This window comes from Cupressus sempervirens, chromosome 8, assembly GCF_028749045.1.
Source record: "Cupressus sempervirens isolate cs-2001-9-10 chromosome 8, ASM2874904v1, whole genome shotgun sequence".
NCBI lineage: Eukaryota > Viridiplantae > Streptophyta > Pinopsida > Cupressales > Cupressaceae > Cupressus > Cupressus sempervirens.
The window spans coordinates 417,143,313-417,160,575 of record NC_143125.1 but is presented as its reverse complement, the minus strand read 5'-3'; positions in this window follow the sequence as shown (position 1 = coordinate 417,160,575).

The following is a 17,263-nucleotide window of genomic DNA, read 5'->3' as shown; positions in this document are numbered from 1 at the left end:
GGATCTAACTTTAGGAGCTAACTAAAGTAATGGAGGAGTTGAAATAGAAGATTTACACTCACAAACAAGGTGATAGAGGGAGAACTTGAATTGATTATATTTGCACATTGAGATGACAAGTCTTTTTCATTGTTGTCAAATAGGGAGAGATAACCTAAAGAGGGAGATATAACATAGAAGTCAAAGGGACAAGATACATTGAAGGAGATTGACAAATATTACATTTCCCTATATAGAGGAAGGACAAATATTGATAGAGGGAGAGTTTCAAATGTATTAAGTGTCTTTTTGGTGTTGTTTTTAGGATTGGCTTGCCATCAACACCAAATAGGGAGATTTTTGATAAGAGATTATTTGAAGGATGGAACCTATCATGAAACAATCATTATTTTTTCAATGATATCAAACTTACTACTTCATGGTAAGATAATTACATTTAGTTTTAATGCTATCATTTGTTTGATTGATGAAGAGGATTTGAAAAGATAAGATTAACAAGAGTACCTAGAGAAAGGTTGAGTTATTTGGTGTATAAAAGGAGCACTAAGACCAAATAAAACATGGATGATATGATGTATTATTGATCTACTTAAGGCTAAAGTAAATGGTTACTTTAGCTAAGCCAAGAAGAAGAGTTTTCATAAAAAGTGTCTACCAATCCTGACTAAGAAAATCGTGTAAGCTGAGAAAACTTAGTTCAGGCCGAGCATAATTTAGTAAATGTTGAGTGTCAAAAAATACAATAGGTGTTGAGAATTAGTTAAATTTAGTATGTGTCAAGTGTTATGGAAATAAAATTGATGACCAAGCGAGGAAGACTTAGTAGATGTTGAGAAACCTAGTGTTGGCTGAGCATCAGAAGACTGTTATTGCTGAGTGAACAATGTGGATGCCAAGTGATAACGAAACAAGTTAAATCAAAGATTTGAAAAATTTGAGTTGACTAATTTGATTTCTTGAATTGTGTGAAGTCTGTGGAAGATAAGTATGATGAGTTGGTGGCACAAAATTCAAGATAAATAATTTTGAGGTGAATTCAAAGAGGATTGTAGAAGAATTTTTTAGAAGGGACTAAAATGGAAAGGTGGGTAGATTCATTAAATCTTATCTAACCCTAAAATGGAAAATTTTGGTTAAGCAACAAAAGACCTAAATTCTCTTTATAAGAGGATACAAGGCCAGAAGCAACTATTTTCATGTGTGAGAAACTAAGCAAGACAAGGAGTCTAGGGTTTTTCTTCATATGGTAGCCAAGTAGAAGAGTCTACAATTGGCATACAATGAAAGAAGGCTTAAGAGGATGAATGTTGAAGGGTAAACAAGCTTTTAGAGATGAAGATTATGAATGCTAAGTAGAATGGAGGATTGAACCAAAGATCTATAATTTGCAAGTGAGTTATGTTTTATTATTAGATCAAGTCCTACTATTACTTTCTAACAACTATATCAGTCTAGATAAATCCTTTGGATTAATGTTGACCTAGTAGTCATTTGTAAATCCTTGAACTAGGTGACATTATAATAGAATGTTCTAAAGTACAAATAATGTTGACATTGATGTCAACATCAAATTATATCTATTAAGACCCTAGTAGTAACAGACAAAGAATGAGGTCGTACAAATAGAGTATTGGTGATGAGGTCAATCAGAGTTGATGATATGTTCTATAGTGTATATGGATGATGTGGATAAGTGCACATATAGGAATTCAAAAATATGTGAAAGTTATTTGTTATTTATATAAGGTAGTGTGTAGATAGAGTACCCGAGAAGTGTTTTCCAATGTTTGGATTATATCTCTTAATAGAGATAGAATCATGATGGGAAATGTTAGACAGTGACAATAGATAACCTAATGATGATGTCAGCAAGTGTGTGAGGTCTAAGGTCACACATGTAAAAAGTTGTGAAGATAGCGAGCCAACGATACTTTGTAATTGTGAAAAGATGCAATGAGTTATGTTATCTTAATAAGGTCCTATTATAATTAATTAGGAAAGCCTCAAGGCCAACTCAATTAATTAATTTGAGGATATGGTTTAAATTAAAGTTATTTTCCTTGTGATGAAGTATATATTGAAGTCAATTTATGAATATAATTCTAGCAAGTGATCAAAGGGATTATTGAGACGTAAAGTTAAAGATCTAGTATTGAGATTTGAAAGGTATTTGGTATGGTATTAGCATAGTAAGAGGAAATAGAAAGAGTTTGAGTTGCTAGCGATAAATTGAATTTATATTATTCTAAAATGAATAATAAAAAGACTAGTTGGATAGTGAGTTTGGTAGTCTTTCCCTTGAAGCTATTTTGATAATGGGTTCATCTATCTTCTACAACTCCTAACAAGGTTGGCACAACTCCTAACAGGGTTGGAATCTCCTAACATTGATTCAAAGTCTCCTAATAGGGATTGATATGTACTAAATGTATCTAATTGGCTCCTAATAGAGTCCATCCTCTTACAAGGAACTTATATATTAGTACATTATTTTGTGGGTACAATCCCCACTGGGATTTTCCCTCTGATTAAGGGTTCCCTAGTCAACATATTTGGTGTTATTGTGGATGTGTATGTGTATCTTCTTATAGTTTCTAATTTTATTGATCAAATGTTTAAGGTTTAATAAGGTTGATAAAATTTGTATTGATGAGATAACTAATTCACCCCTCTCCCCCTCCCCTACCCCTCTTAGTTATCTTGATGGACTTTAATCTATAACAATTGGTATTAGATCTTCAAGTCCTTGAAGAAAAATCTTGACAACTTAAGAAGATCAATGTTATGTCATTTCAACAAAAGAAATTCCTAAGTTTGATGAAGTTAACTATGACAGATGAAAAGAGAATATGAAGACACATTTGTTGTGCATGGGTCCAAGATATTGGATGATGACAAAGAATAGAAAGAAAATTGTGGAAGAAAGAAAACTTGGAGAATATAGTGAAGCTAAAAGAGATCAATTCATGTGTAACATTCTTGCTAGATAAACACTTTTGTCAGCTCTACCTAAAAATGAATACAATTAGGTAAAATCCTTAGAAACATCTCATGGAATTTGGAAAGAATTGGAATCTACTTTTGAAGGTTGTAAGCCTGCAAAGAGAATCAGATCACAAAATTGGATTTTTTTAAATAGGATAAAATGATGGAAGATGAATATGTAAGAAGTTATATTGCTAGAATATTATTAAATTTTGTATGAATCAAGTCCTATAATGGAACTAAAGATGAAGATGAGATTATATGGAAGATCTTGAAAACCTTGACACCACCATTCAAGGAGACAATGTAGATGATTGAGCAAGTGATACCTTGTACTAATAAATTTAACAAAGAAACTCTTTTGGAAGTAGTAGAAATAAGGTTGAAATAGTCTAGAGATTTTCCTAGAGTAGAAACTACTTTTAGTGCATTAAGTGTATGCCCTTCCTTGTCATGGTGTGCAAAGCACCAGTGGAGATTATGCTAGTAGTAGTAGATCCAAATCTAAGGAAGATAGAAGGATTAAAGAATGAGTTACCTTGCTTGTGAGGAAAGAACTAGATAGAATGAAAATATTTAAATGTTGGACTTGTGATGAATTTGGTCATTATTATTCTAAATGTCCTAAAAGAGTGAAAGAGTACAAAAAGAATTTCAAGTATAGAATTCCTAGAGAATGTTTGTATTCAAATGAAGATGATGACTCTAATCAAAGAGTTTGGAGTGAAAGTGATGACGAGTTCGGATTTGTTGCGATAAAATAAGAAAATCTTAAAAATAATTTAGAAAAGAGAAATCCCTAGTGTTACAAGTTGAGAAGAAAAATGATTGGATCATAAATTTGTTTGTTCAAGAGCCATGATGGAGGAATTGCTAGAGTTGGTAATAATGTGGTTTGTCATATCAAGGGAATGTGATGTATTACTCTTGATGGGAAAACTAACATTGATGTTGTTTACTTTGTTGATGTATTAAAACTTAATCTTTTGAGTGTTGGATAGTTTACTGATAAGGGATGTTAGTTATAGTTCATAGGAAAGACATTCATTATTAATGACAAAGATGAACAAGAGTTCCTTTCCTAGCAAGACATTCACTACAATAGCAATATTCGAGATTGTTCATACAAATTTGAATGGTCCCACTAAGACAAGAGGATTCTATGGTGAAAGATACTTCATGATTAATGTTGGTGAATTACTAGGATGGTGTGGGTAGCTTTCCTTAGAGAAAATTTTGAAGAATTTCAAAAGTTTAAGTTCTTTAAGAGTAGAGTTAAGAATGAGTTTGGAATGAAGATTAAATGTCTAAGATTTGATATAGGTGGATAATTTAGCTCAAATGAGTTTAACACCTTTTGTGAAGTAAATGGTATCAAGAGTAAACTATCAGATCCTAAGACTCCTGAGTAAAATGGAATTACTAAGAGAAGAAATAGGTCTATGATAGAAAAAAAAAGAGCTATGATGTTTGAGAAATATGTACCAAAGATATTTTGGAGAGAAGAAATTAATATAGTAGTATATACATGTTACAAGCTAGAGTTGATGTTTCACTAAAAGATCAATGTGTTAATGCTTGATACAACTGCTAGACTTATAAAACATAGCAGGTGGTTAAGCTATGTCATGAATGTCAAAGGGGAACATTGGCGATTAGTCCAAAAATCTCCCTTTAGCATTACTTGAGGAGATTCAAACCTATGATCAAGCTCTAATACCATTTGTTATAAGCTAGAATTTATGTTGCACCAAAAGATTGACCTATTAATGCTCAAAAAAACCACTAGACTTATAAAACATAAGAGGTAGTTAAGCCATGCCACAAATCTTGAAGGGAACATTGGTAGTTAGTTTGACAATACAATGAACATAGTGCCAATCATAGAAGATACAAATAAGACACCTTATGAAATTTAGTTTTGACAAACACTATTAGTGAAATATTTTCAAAATTTTTGGAAGAAAATGTTATATCAAGAGAGATGATGGCATTGGTAAGTTTGATATAATAAGTGACTAACGTATGTTGTTAGGATCTACCATGGATAGAAAGAACAATTACATGCACATATAACCAATCTCAAAAAATAATAAATCATACAGAAGAGAACATATGACACAAACATTTAATGTGATTCACCCAATCCCTAGGCTACATCCACCAACAACAAGTCTAATATTATTATTATCCATTGATTACATGTCATGCCATACTTGTCACAAAGGAAAATATAACCATAATTTTTTTTTTTTTTTTGAATCTTTTCTATATAAGAAGACAATGATAACCCGGTCATATTTTGAATTGCTATTCATGGTGTAATGTAATGAGCTTTTCATCCTTTGGACTAAACACAAACTATGGGTTATACAAGTGGGGCTTAATGAAGTGACATCCTAAAGGTAGTGGTCTAAGGAAAATGTCGAGAATTTGTTCAATAACAATTTATTGGTTTTCAAGTGCTAAATTATTCTTCAGATTGACATTGTCGTTACTAGCATTACTACATTTGCTAGATGCTACCATAATTTTATTATTATTTTTAAAACTCTACACATCTTCTATATTGCTACTGCCAATATGTTATAGTCACCCTAATATTATAATCATTACCTATAAGATTATTATAAAAATCATATTAAATAATAATTTAACTATATTCACTCTAATATTATAATCATTATCTATATTATTATTATATAAATAATATTATATAAAAATGGTCTAATAATTGTTGGTATTTTATAAATATTAACAACACATGATTGTATTTTAACTATATTCCTTGACTACTTTATTCAAGTAATTCTCCCACTAAATATTTTCTTATAAAATTGGTCCTAACCTTAACTAATGAAATATAAATGTCCATATCACAACTTCCCCCTTTATCTTAAATATTTCTCTTTACTTTCTTTACACTAAAATTTAAATCTAAATCCAACTAACCATCCTTATAGATTTGCTAAATCCCCTTACGTTACTCATCCTATTTAATAATTGCCTATAGGTAAAGGTCAATGTACTAATTGTTCTTCCTAGGTCCTAGCTAGGAAGCTAGTAATAATCCCCATGACTTTTAACTTGTTTCAGTTGCCTTGCAGCATGTGCAGGGCTTTTTCCAATGGCGTGAGTGGGGAAAGAAGTCTCCAATATATCTCATCCCCCATGCCTATGATTAGGCACCTATAGGATAGGATATGATTAAGATGGGACTTCGGTTGTTTTTGTTTCTAACTTTTTAAAACACCCTTACTTACCTTTTTAATGGTCGCCTCCCCTTAAAGTTAGCTGACACATACTTGTCATGAGTTAAGACCTTAAGACAAGGAGAATTTCAATTTGAAATGCACCCACCATCATTAATATGTTAGGTGAAGAAGGAGGCACCCAATATGTGATAGGATTGCATTATGCTTTAGTGTGAATAAATTTTGTTGACTTACAAAATAAATCTGATTTGGATATTGCCTCCATTCGACCTAGGGAGAAGAGAGGGGGATGTGACCACCCTCTTGGTCAGAAGATATATATATTTTTAATTAGTTTTAAATTATATTATCTAAGTGAATCTATAAACAATGTTTAAAGTTTCCTTTCACATTTATGATGTCAGAGCCTTGAGTTGCTGATATTAATTAATATATATATATATATATATTTTTTGTGTAATTTTTTTATTCACAAGGAATATGAGGTCACATCTTAAAGTATATTTGACTAACCATATATTATTATTTTATTGTAGGTGCATTATTTTATTGATCTGTAATAGCATGAACTGTATTTTTGTGTTTACCATACAATTTCCAGAATGTAATATGTGCTTCTATAGGGCTGTTATATATATATATCTCTATGTTCAGAACCTACTTGTTAGTTAAGGGAACTTTCTCAATAATATCAGCTTTACATTATATTATGAACCATGCTTAAAATAACATGATCAACTATTGTAATTGCATCAAATCTACATAAATTTCTTGTGAATATCTAGTTTATTAATTCTCATGAACGTAATAAAGAGCTATCAACTCTTGTACGCATGTCTTAAACCCTTAGTATTCAAAAGCAAATGAATTCTTTCTATGATATGTGGCAAGGCTTGAGCAATATTCCTATCTATCAATGCAATTTCTCTACACTATATAAGATTTATAATTGATCACAAGGTCCTTAATCAATCTAATAACATAGATATCATTACTGCAATGGATAATATGTTGCAACCTTTCATACAATATTTGCTTATAGAAATTTGAGAAAAGAACAAGATATCAAGATGAAAGAATGCAGTGTATGAGTCAATTCATAGTATGTTCCTACTTCCTTTCTCATCACATATCAATATAAGTAATGATAAACATATCAACACCACTCCAAAACCACAAGGTGAGGAGGACTTTACTCACAATACATAATGGAGAATTATACAACACAATACATGATGGAGAATTATACACAGAATACCTTGAAATCTCTCTACAAGAAACCACTAACAACATATTGACATACAAGAATGCTCATCTTTGGAAGGAGTTCATTCCTCCATGTCAACACTGGGTAAATAATGAACTTCTTGTCCATCAAATTTCCAAATTCCTCAAGTGAAAACCTACAAGAGAAAGACAAATTTGGGAACCATGGAGGCTCACCTCCCAACCTAGGCCTCAAGGAGGCCACCCACCAAGCTCAGGGAAACAAGACATAAATGGTTGCATTTATCACATCCTCATGCCATGCAAATATACTACAATAAAATCAGATTTACACAAGACATCACAACACATCCCTCCCAAGGTTATGCACAAAGATTCATCACATGAATCAAGAAACAGGTGAAGGTGGGCTCTCATCATGAGGAGGATTACATAACCTTTATTCACAATCTGTACATTTTCCCAATATCACAATGCCCTTTCGAGGCAATTCTCATCATCCCTTCTTCATACCACCTTATACCTCCCAAGGTGAAAAAGAGCAATACAATTTTCATACCATGAAACATATATAACCATCTCCACACAAGGGAGAATTCCTCAACTCCATGTGTGAGCCCAACTAACCCCTTCACCCTAGGCATCTCTTCCCTCCCAAGGGTGAGTGATGCCTCACACCCAATTCACAACACATATAACATGAACCACAACACAAGAAGATTCACACAACACCAACCACATACAAAATAACACCAGATCCCTTCACAAATACACCACAAGACACCATGAATCCACAATGAAATGAAACACCATTTCTATTCTACATGCAAAATAAGGAGACTTCATGGATCATATTACCAACCTTCCTCCAAGCAAGGCAATGAATACTTGCAGTAGAGCTCCCTTCCCTTCCTCCAATTCCTATTAATCTCTAAAGTAGAGAGTTGCCAAGTAAGTTTCAATGTTTAGTCAAACCTCTATTTATAACCCTCTAATTTTCGGATTCAATCAAGAATGTTATTTTCATGGGGTCTCCTAAGTCCACTAGACACCATTAAGGTCATTAATAACCCCCTAACCTATAGTACTAGCATGGGTAAGGTTAATTTTAATGGCATTGGGCCTTAGAATTACTTCATGACCTTCCTAAAGCTAGATAATACAAATTTCAATTTTCTTTTCCAAAGGTAATCCAATTCCTTAATTGTGGTATATAACACGGAGCAAGGTGGCCATATGATCCATTGACAATTAACATGTCATTTCCCATGACAAATATAAGTGTCAAGTGACACACACAAAAGCACTAAAACACTTTCCATCACAAATTCAAATCTTTACATGAAAACCATACCACACACATGCATCACACGTTCACGGAATAAACACATCACAACGAGGTTTACGAATCTTACAAAGATTCACCTTGGCAGAGTCATTAAACATATGTCTATGCCTTGCTTCCCCATAAAGTTTCCATGGTTCCACTTCCTGCACATCAAACTTGAGCATCAGTAGTCCAAGGAATCAAATAAGCAGACGTAATATAAATGCAATTAACAATAACCTATATCAACATAATTTGGGTTAAACATCCTTTCCTAATCTACCAATATTTTCACTAGAAGTATTAAGATATCAAAAGTTGCATGTCATAAGCATCATAATCAAACTAGTATTCTTCCATACACTAGAAATTAACATTTTACATTGCATCAAAATCTAATAGTATCATATCATAAAACTACTCCAAACATGTTCGAGTACTTCCCATGCAATAACAGGTTCTTTATACACATAATAAAGTAGAACACTATGATAGTATCAATTCCTTAGATGAGACAAATCTACTATCTATCTAAATCTGTCAGCATATCGAGGTCTCGGATAACAAAATGTACACAAAACATCTAAGCTATAACGGATTGGGGTGAGGCCTCACATTACAATCCATAATCACTTACAACTCAATACCACTGCAAGAATCTACAATCTCATCATACATTATGGAATTCCTAACCCTTGTTAGAAACTTACAATTGGAGAAATTATTTTTTTGTCATGGATATCAGACTTTTTGATAAGCGATATTTCCACCTAATCTAAATATTGTATCTATTTGATTGATGAAGAGGACTCAAGAAATTGCTCATAACAATAACATCTAAAGAAAAGGTTGAGTTGTTAAAAGGAAGTTACAATGGACATTCGATTAGATGGACTTTGATAGAGCAAAGTAATTGTTTATTTCAAGAAAGTTAAGCCAAGCTGAGCAATAGAGTAAAAGAATAAGGAATGCCAAGTGATGCTAGTCTTAATTGAGCTACAATTAGTGTTGAGAAAATCTAGTGTTGACTAAGTATTAGTATCGAATGAGCAAGATGGTTGATATCAAGCAAGATAGTTGATACCAAGCCAAAAGCTTTACAATGACCAAGTAAATTAGTGATGACTGAGTGCAAAAATTTAGAGATTGCTGAGTAACAATATAAGAGTGAATTTGAGGAAATCATGAGATTTAGCTGAATTAGTTGATTTCTTGGTAGATGTAAATCATGTTGAAGATAAGATTGATGAGTCAGATCATTAAATTCAAGAAGAGGAATAGATAAAGACTTGATATACTAATTTTAGAGAAGTTTCTAAGGATAATCAAGAAGATAGAAAGATACAAAAAACCACATCAAACTTGATTGTAACCCCTAAGATCTATAGTGATGATTAAAAATGATAAAGCAATAATTGCCTATTTAAAGAGGGAGAAAGCTGAAAAAATGAAAGAGTGTGAGTACAAGTAGATGTAAGGGAGGCATATAGACAACGATGGATCAAAAATACACAAGTGAGTCAATGCAAAGCGAAAGGAGATTTCTTACTTAGATGATGTTGATGTTGATAAGTGAATCTAAGTAGAAGGTTTAAGTGTTGTTGAGAAGAGTGGATAGATTTCTTGAAGGGTTTCCAAGTGAATTGAGAACAAAGATGATGACAAAGAGTTTATCAGTGAGTCAACACTTGAACTAAATAGAGATCTAAATTTGTAAAGTGAGTTGTAATCATACATATAATAACCTACTTTTTTTTTCTAATCATTGTAAACAATTTGTACTAAAATCCTTTTAACATAGGTTGACCTAATAGTCATTTAAAGATTTAACAATCTATGTAAATCCTTTAATAGTGTGACATTCTAAATGGAATGAACAAAGTCCTCTGATAAGGCCACTCCTAACAGGGTGATTAAATCCTTAACAAAGTCACATGTAATAGTTTGTTTTATAAACCTTTAATAGTTTTGGCTCCTAATAGGGCTCACTTTGAAAGAGTGAAAAAATGGTGACATGTTGCTGGTGGTTTTTCCCAAATTGGGTTTCCACATAAAATCTTAGTATGAAATTTGTGTTGCATGCTTTACATTTTTACATTTGATTATTTTTTCACTAAGGAAAGCATGTTATGTTTAAGACAACATTTTTGCAATAGAGACTGAGCACCAATAGGATAAGCATAATAATGAGTGTTTGTGTTTAATTTTTCAAGTGGTACTTAAGGACCTTGAGTAACTGATTCACCCCCACAACCCTACCCCCACCTCATCTATTCTAAACATTTCTAATAGTTGGTATTAGAGTGTAGTGATTATGAAGAAAATTTTGAAAGTACTTAAAGCTAAAGATCATGACTCATAAGAGAGATGTATCCAAGCTAAAAAAGGAGAACTTTCCCACATGGAAATCCTTAATGAGGTTGCACATATTGAGTATTAGTGATTCTGCTATCAACTATGTAGATAATAAGTATGTAAACGTAACCACTACTCATCTGACAATTGATCAATTGAAGTAGAAGCACGAATAAAATCAAGAAATTTTGGAGATTGCCTTAGCCCTAAGCTATGCTGACTTTGATGACTTAAAGGATTTTGATAGTGCAAATAAAATGTGGGACAAATTGAAAACCATATATGGAGATGATGACAATGTCTTAAGAGCCAAGTTTGAAATCCTGGGATGAAAATTTGATGATAGGAGAATGATGGAAGGTGAGAACATAGTGCAATACTACACAAGAGTCAAACACATTGTTAATGCTATTTATTGTGCAAATGGAGAAATAAAAGATGAAACATTAATAAGAAAGGTATTGAGGACTCTACTCCTTATTTATGTGATTAGAGTTTCTGCAATCTAAGAATTGAGATACAAACTAGGTAACACTTCAGCCTTAGAAGGTGTAATTGGTAGACATACTACTTTTGAGATGTCCAACTTTGATAACTACACACCTACTACTATTGAATCTGCATTCAAGTCACAATTAGTCCTTAGCAAAAGAAAAGGTAAACATGTGAAAAGTGATAGTGACAAATCTAATGATGAGATTGATGAACTTGAAGCCATAATTGCAAAAATATGTGGAAGAGGAAAAGGTAAATTATAAGTAAAATTTCCTTCTTCTATTTTCATGCAACAAGGTTGGCTAGATTGCTACTAGGTGTCCTAACAAAGAGGATACAGATGAAAGGAGGGAAATAAAGTACAAAGGAAGAAGAGATGACAAAGACTACAAGAGAAGCAAGGACGACAAAGGTAAGAAATCTTGTTCTATTGTTGAAGAAGAAACTAATAACTAATCTATGTGTAATAAAAATGAAGTTGTCTATGTTTCTATGAAAGAAGATTCTGATGAAGATGAGAAAACTACATTAATCTCATATATAAAAAAGAGTGGTAGATGAATAATTGATAGTAGATGCTCCAATCATATGACTAGTGATAAAGATAAATTTGAGGTTATTGGTCCATATAAAGGTGGGTGTGTTAAATTTGGTAATGATATCCCATGTGTTGTAAAAGATAAAGGCATTATTCAATTGACTAACAAGATAAAATGTGAAAATATTTATTGAGTTAAAGAACTTAACTATAATTTGTTGAGTGTTTCACAACTGAAAAAATCAGGTTACAAAGTTGAATTTCACAATAGGAAGGTCAAGATACATGATGTTGATGGTAATTTCATTGGAATTGGTGATCAAGCAAGAGATAACTCATTATATTTAGATTTACCAAATGAGACATTTTTTTTTGCACAAAAAGATGTTTAGTTATGGCACAAGAGATTATGGCTGTGAACTTTGACAATCTAGTGAATATAAGTAAAATAAGAAAGTAAGAGGGTTGCCTAAACTAAAGAAGCTTGATAATGTCATGTGTAAAAAATGTCAATTGGGAAAAATAATCAAGTCTTTTTTAAGAGAAAAATATACTTTACTAGGATATTTTGGAATTGGTTTATACTAACGTATGTTTCTTAAAGCTTAATCTAATTCTTTCAAGCTATTCAAGTGGTATTTAGCCAGAGTTGAAAAAGAAATAGGGAAGAATCTAAAATTCTTGAGATCTGATAGAGGTGGTGAATTTATTTCAAATGAGTTCAATACAATTTACATTGATAGAGGAATTAAAAGATAGATGTCAGCACTAATGACCCCTTCTCAAAATGGGATAGCTGAAAGGAGAAATAGATCAATAATAGACTGTGGAAGAACATTAATGATTTAGAAGAGTGTATTAAAGAAGTATTGGAGAGAAGCTATTAATACTATTGTCTATACTCTAAATAGAGTACAAGTAAAGAAAGGTACAAATGCTACACCTTTTGAACCATGGTATGTATATTCTCCTAATGTGAAATATTTTAAAACATTTGGAAATAGATGTTCTGTACTGAAAGATAACAAGAATGGAAAAATTGATGCAAAGAGTGATGAAGGCATATTCCTAGGATATGCTACTAAAAGAAAAGATAAATAAATAGTTAAATTTTAACACTAACAAGGTTGTGGAAAGTGCAAATGAGAAAGTTGACAAGTTTATAGAAAGAAGTGACATTTCATGTAATGAAGAACCTAAAGATTATAGTACATTCATCTATGTGGATGATGATTCTCCTAGCTATTGGAATTACAAGTAGGAAAGGTAAACTTCTGAGAGCGGGGGGGGAGGGTGTGAATCAGAAGTAAAAACATGAACCCATAAAACTTTTCACCACTCATCTATCTCATACATTCAATAGATAAATTGAAATAACATGTAAATCACATACATCTAAATCATATAAACATATAAGCAATCACACATTTGACACCTTATATGATTACCTAGAAACCCTCCAAAGAGAAGGTCAAACTAGGGTGGGGATGAGAGCCACAATTCTTCACTACTACAGTAATAAAGTGTAGCCAATTAAGGTTACAATGGATTGACCATGCATCATGATCTGCCTTGTGAAAGGCATGCCCTATTAAAGGCTTACAAGGATTGTTAAGTCCCACCTTGTTAGAGGATTTCAACACCCTATTAAAAGTGTGCTTAGCTAAAAGAATTCATAACATCTACTTAGAATGTCACCCTATTAAAGGATTTACAATAGTCTGTAAGGACTACTCCACCTAGGAGATTTAACTAAAATCAATTATTAGGATGTTTCAACATAGATCTTGTGATTACCTCTGGTAGCCTAATTAAAGATCAAATATTTATAGCATCCTTCTTGCCACTTAATCCTTCCTATTTTCTAATTGGCTGCATGTAATTGCATAGGGAGTCTGCATACAGATTCATCCTTATCTTCAAAGGATTGTATTCTATCCTTTGGTTAGCTGAACAATGGTTTACATAGTTATTTGTGCAATCACAAACAAATATGTCCAATCTATGTTGCTTGACACTTGAAGTTACTAATGCTTGGCACATACTATAATTTTATTTTTCACTCAACACTTGAACTGCTCTGCATCTACTATTTACTTGGCACTTGAATCACTCAACATGGTCTATCTGCTCAACACTTGAGTGACTCGGCACATGAGTGAATCGACACTCATTTCAACTCAAAATGTATTATAGTGCCTCTCCCATTTGACTTTTGTAATTCATCTTGATGGATGCAACCTTGTTGATCTTTCCTTGAGATGGGATCATGATTGGGACCATGAATGGTCTACACCATTGAGATGATTGGAGTTATGTTTCTGTATCAGTTGCTTTGTTTATGCTTAGACTGATTTTTGATATTATGATTTGATTTATGGTTCACTGAGGTTTTTGATAGTGGTTACCAAGATTGATGTGGTATCATGAGGTTGTTCCATGATTATAGTGAGATGTGTCCAGAGATTGTACTATGTACTTTTACCATGCTACACTGGACTAGGTTCTTGTATCAGTGGTCAGTCATGTTTATGAATCTGGTTTCTTATGTATTTTATGTGTCTTTTTATGTTGTGTTAGCAACCATTATTAAATGCTTAAATAATTAGAAATGGATTGTCCATGTTGGATTCTTTGGTTTTGTGTTGAGGATATTTACCTTGTTATGTTTTTTATCTAAGAGATATTTGTTACTTATGTTATGTTTTACTTTTGAGATGACTTGAGGGTTGGATGTTATACCTTGATTTTAGTATCATAGATATTAGACTACTATGTCTTTCAATTGGTCATATTCAGATGACAGTGTGTTTTATGCTGATATATGGTTATCCAGTATTTGGACATATCCCTGGTTATGTTATGTGATGGATTTAATGCTATGGTTATTTACTTCATTCTTGCATTGTTATGCTTTATGTGAATGTGAGTGATATAAATAGAGTACTTTGATATAATTAAATAAATAGTTAAATTAGGTGATTTAATGCATTTATTTATTTGGCTATGTTATTATATGCAATTGTACTTGATTATGTTGTTTAGTGTGCAGGATTTATATCCTTGGTAGTGGCACAAGGAGTTAGTGATTCAGCTATTCATATTTTACCAATGTCATCTCTGTATGGTTGACATATACTTATTTTAATTATTAAATTAATCCTTTCAGTGATTATTAAATCTGAACTCATTTGCATTATCTGATTAGACCAATCAGCATGTCTGTGCATTTAGAGGTTCGCTCTGTTGCGAAAGTGTTAAGTGATTTTTTGTGTTTTTTGGTTTTTGGGCTTCAAATCTTCTCGAATTTAATTTTTGGCAGTTTTTCCTTAGGTCAATTCTTGTTATGAGGAATAACCTATTTTTGTTTGGGTCAATTTGGGATTTAAATAAATTGGCTGGTTAATTGCCCTAATCAATTATTCACTCAGAAAGTGAACATGTATTGAAAAAGGAATTTAATTCCTCACTTCTCACTTTCAAATTAAAAAGTTGGAGAGTAAAATCCAAAATCCTCTTCATGAGAATTTACTTTATTTTCATTGTGGGAACTATGGGCGTGGGATTGTCACAAGGTTGAGCTCATTCGATCTAGCTCAGGGAGACCTTGGATTGCCACAATTTTCAACCACTTCTGCGAGCTTTTTATTTTCTGGATGAGATTCTTGTTTTGCCCCTTTTGGCTGTGAGGTAGGGCTCTCCCATTTTATTATTTTTTCTCTATTTAAGCTTTTGTTTTTGGTAGCCATTTGTTAGGACACTAAGAATTAGTGTTCCCCTCTATTTTTGTATGCTAGTTCTACCTAGTTGGGTGGGTACAAACATTTTTCTATTTTTTGAGATAGGGTTTGGGGTTTTGCGCTATTATGCTAGCCATTTTTGCATACGTTGTCTTAATTATTTTTGGATTTTTTGAGTTTTTGTACCCGAAGGCCAAATGGGTTTTAATTTCAAAAATTTTCCAAAATTTGGGATTTTAACCTCATTTTGTGTGCCACCCTATTTTCTTGGGTTTTCTTGGCATGTGTTGGGTCATGGACCTAGATTATCCATTTGGATATTAGTCATACCATCATTGCACTTTTTTGTTTGCATTGGGATATATGTCACATCTGTACTTTTGATTTTGTGTTTGGTTAAGTGATTTTGTGCTTGGTGTTATGGTTTCTTTTGGACCCTTGTTATTGTTTTGTGGACACTAGGATTTGTGTAGAATCCATAATCTCACATTGAGGCTAGTTGAGTGAGTTCATGATTTTTGGTGTTGTTGCATCATTGGGATTCGTGTAGAATCCATACTCTGAAATTGAGGCCAATTGAGTGATTTCATGATGCATGGTTTTATTGTCTTTGAGATTCATGTAGAATCCATCCTCTCAAGTTGTTTTTAGTTGAGTGATCTTTTGTATTATGTTCTCATCCAATCCTTGTGTTATGATTTTCATGATGGTGGTGTGCCACACATGAGTAGTGCACATATATTTGTCGAGTAACTTGTTAGGCCTAATCTTCTATGGTACTTCTAGAAGTTATGATCATTAGGGTTGGGTTGGGAATATGCATGCCCACAAGCACTTGTCATAGGATGAGCATGGGTAGGGTAGGGTAGCATATGGAGGGGGCTTTTTTTGTGCATTCTAGTGTCCATTTCCCATTTGACTGAATAAGTTTTTAATTAAGTGATAAGTAAATAAAATATTGGGTGGTAATAAAACTAAAGATAATAAAATGCTTGTGTCAAGCCATTCCATTGAGGGATGCTGAATCTACACAATCTGAGCTTGAACTTTTTGATACCAAGCGACTCTCCATGATGTCAACCCCTACTTAGTAGCCTTTTGAGTGTCTAACTAGGACCTATACTCCTTGCATTGTCTTAATTTCTTGTTTATAGCCATCATACTATCTAGTGTGAGTGTTAGCCATGGATGTTGTTCTTGTGTGTTTGTGGTTGGATCATTATCTCCTTCAGCATAGTGGGAGTAGACCTATAGGTACCATCTAGTTGGGAGGCATAGCTACCCATACCACTACTAGTGACTAATGTACAAAGATGATCTTTTGTCCTAGTGTAACCATTACTGGATGTTTTCACTTGGTACTTTGGGTTCCAGAGTATGC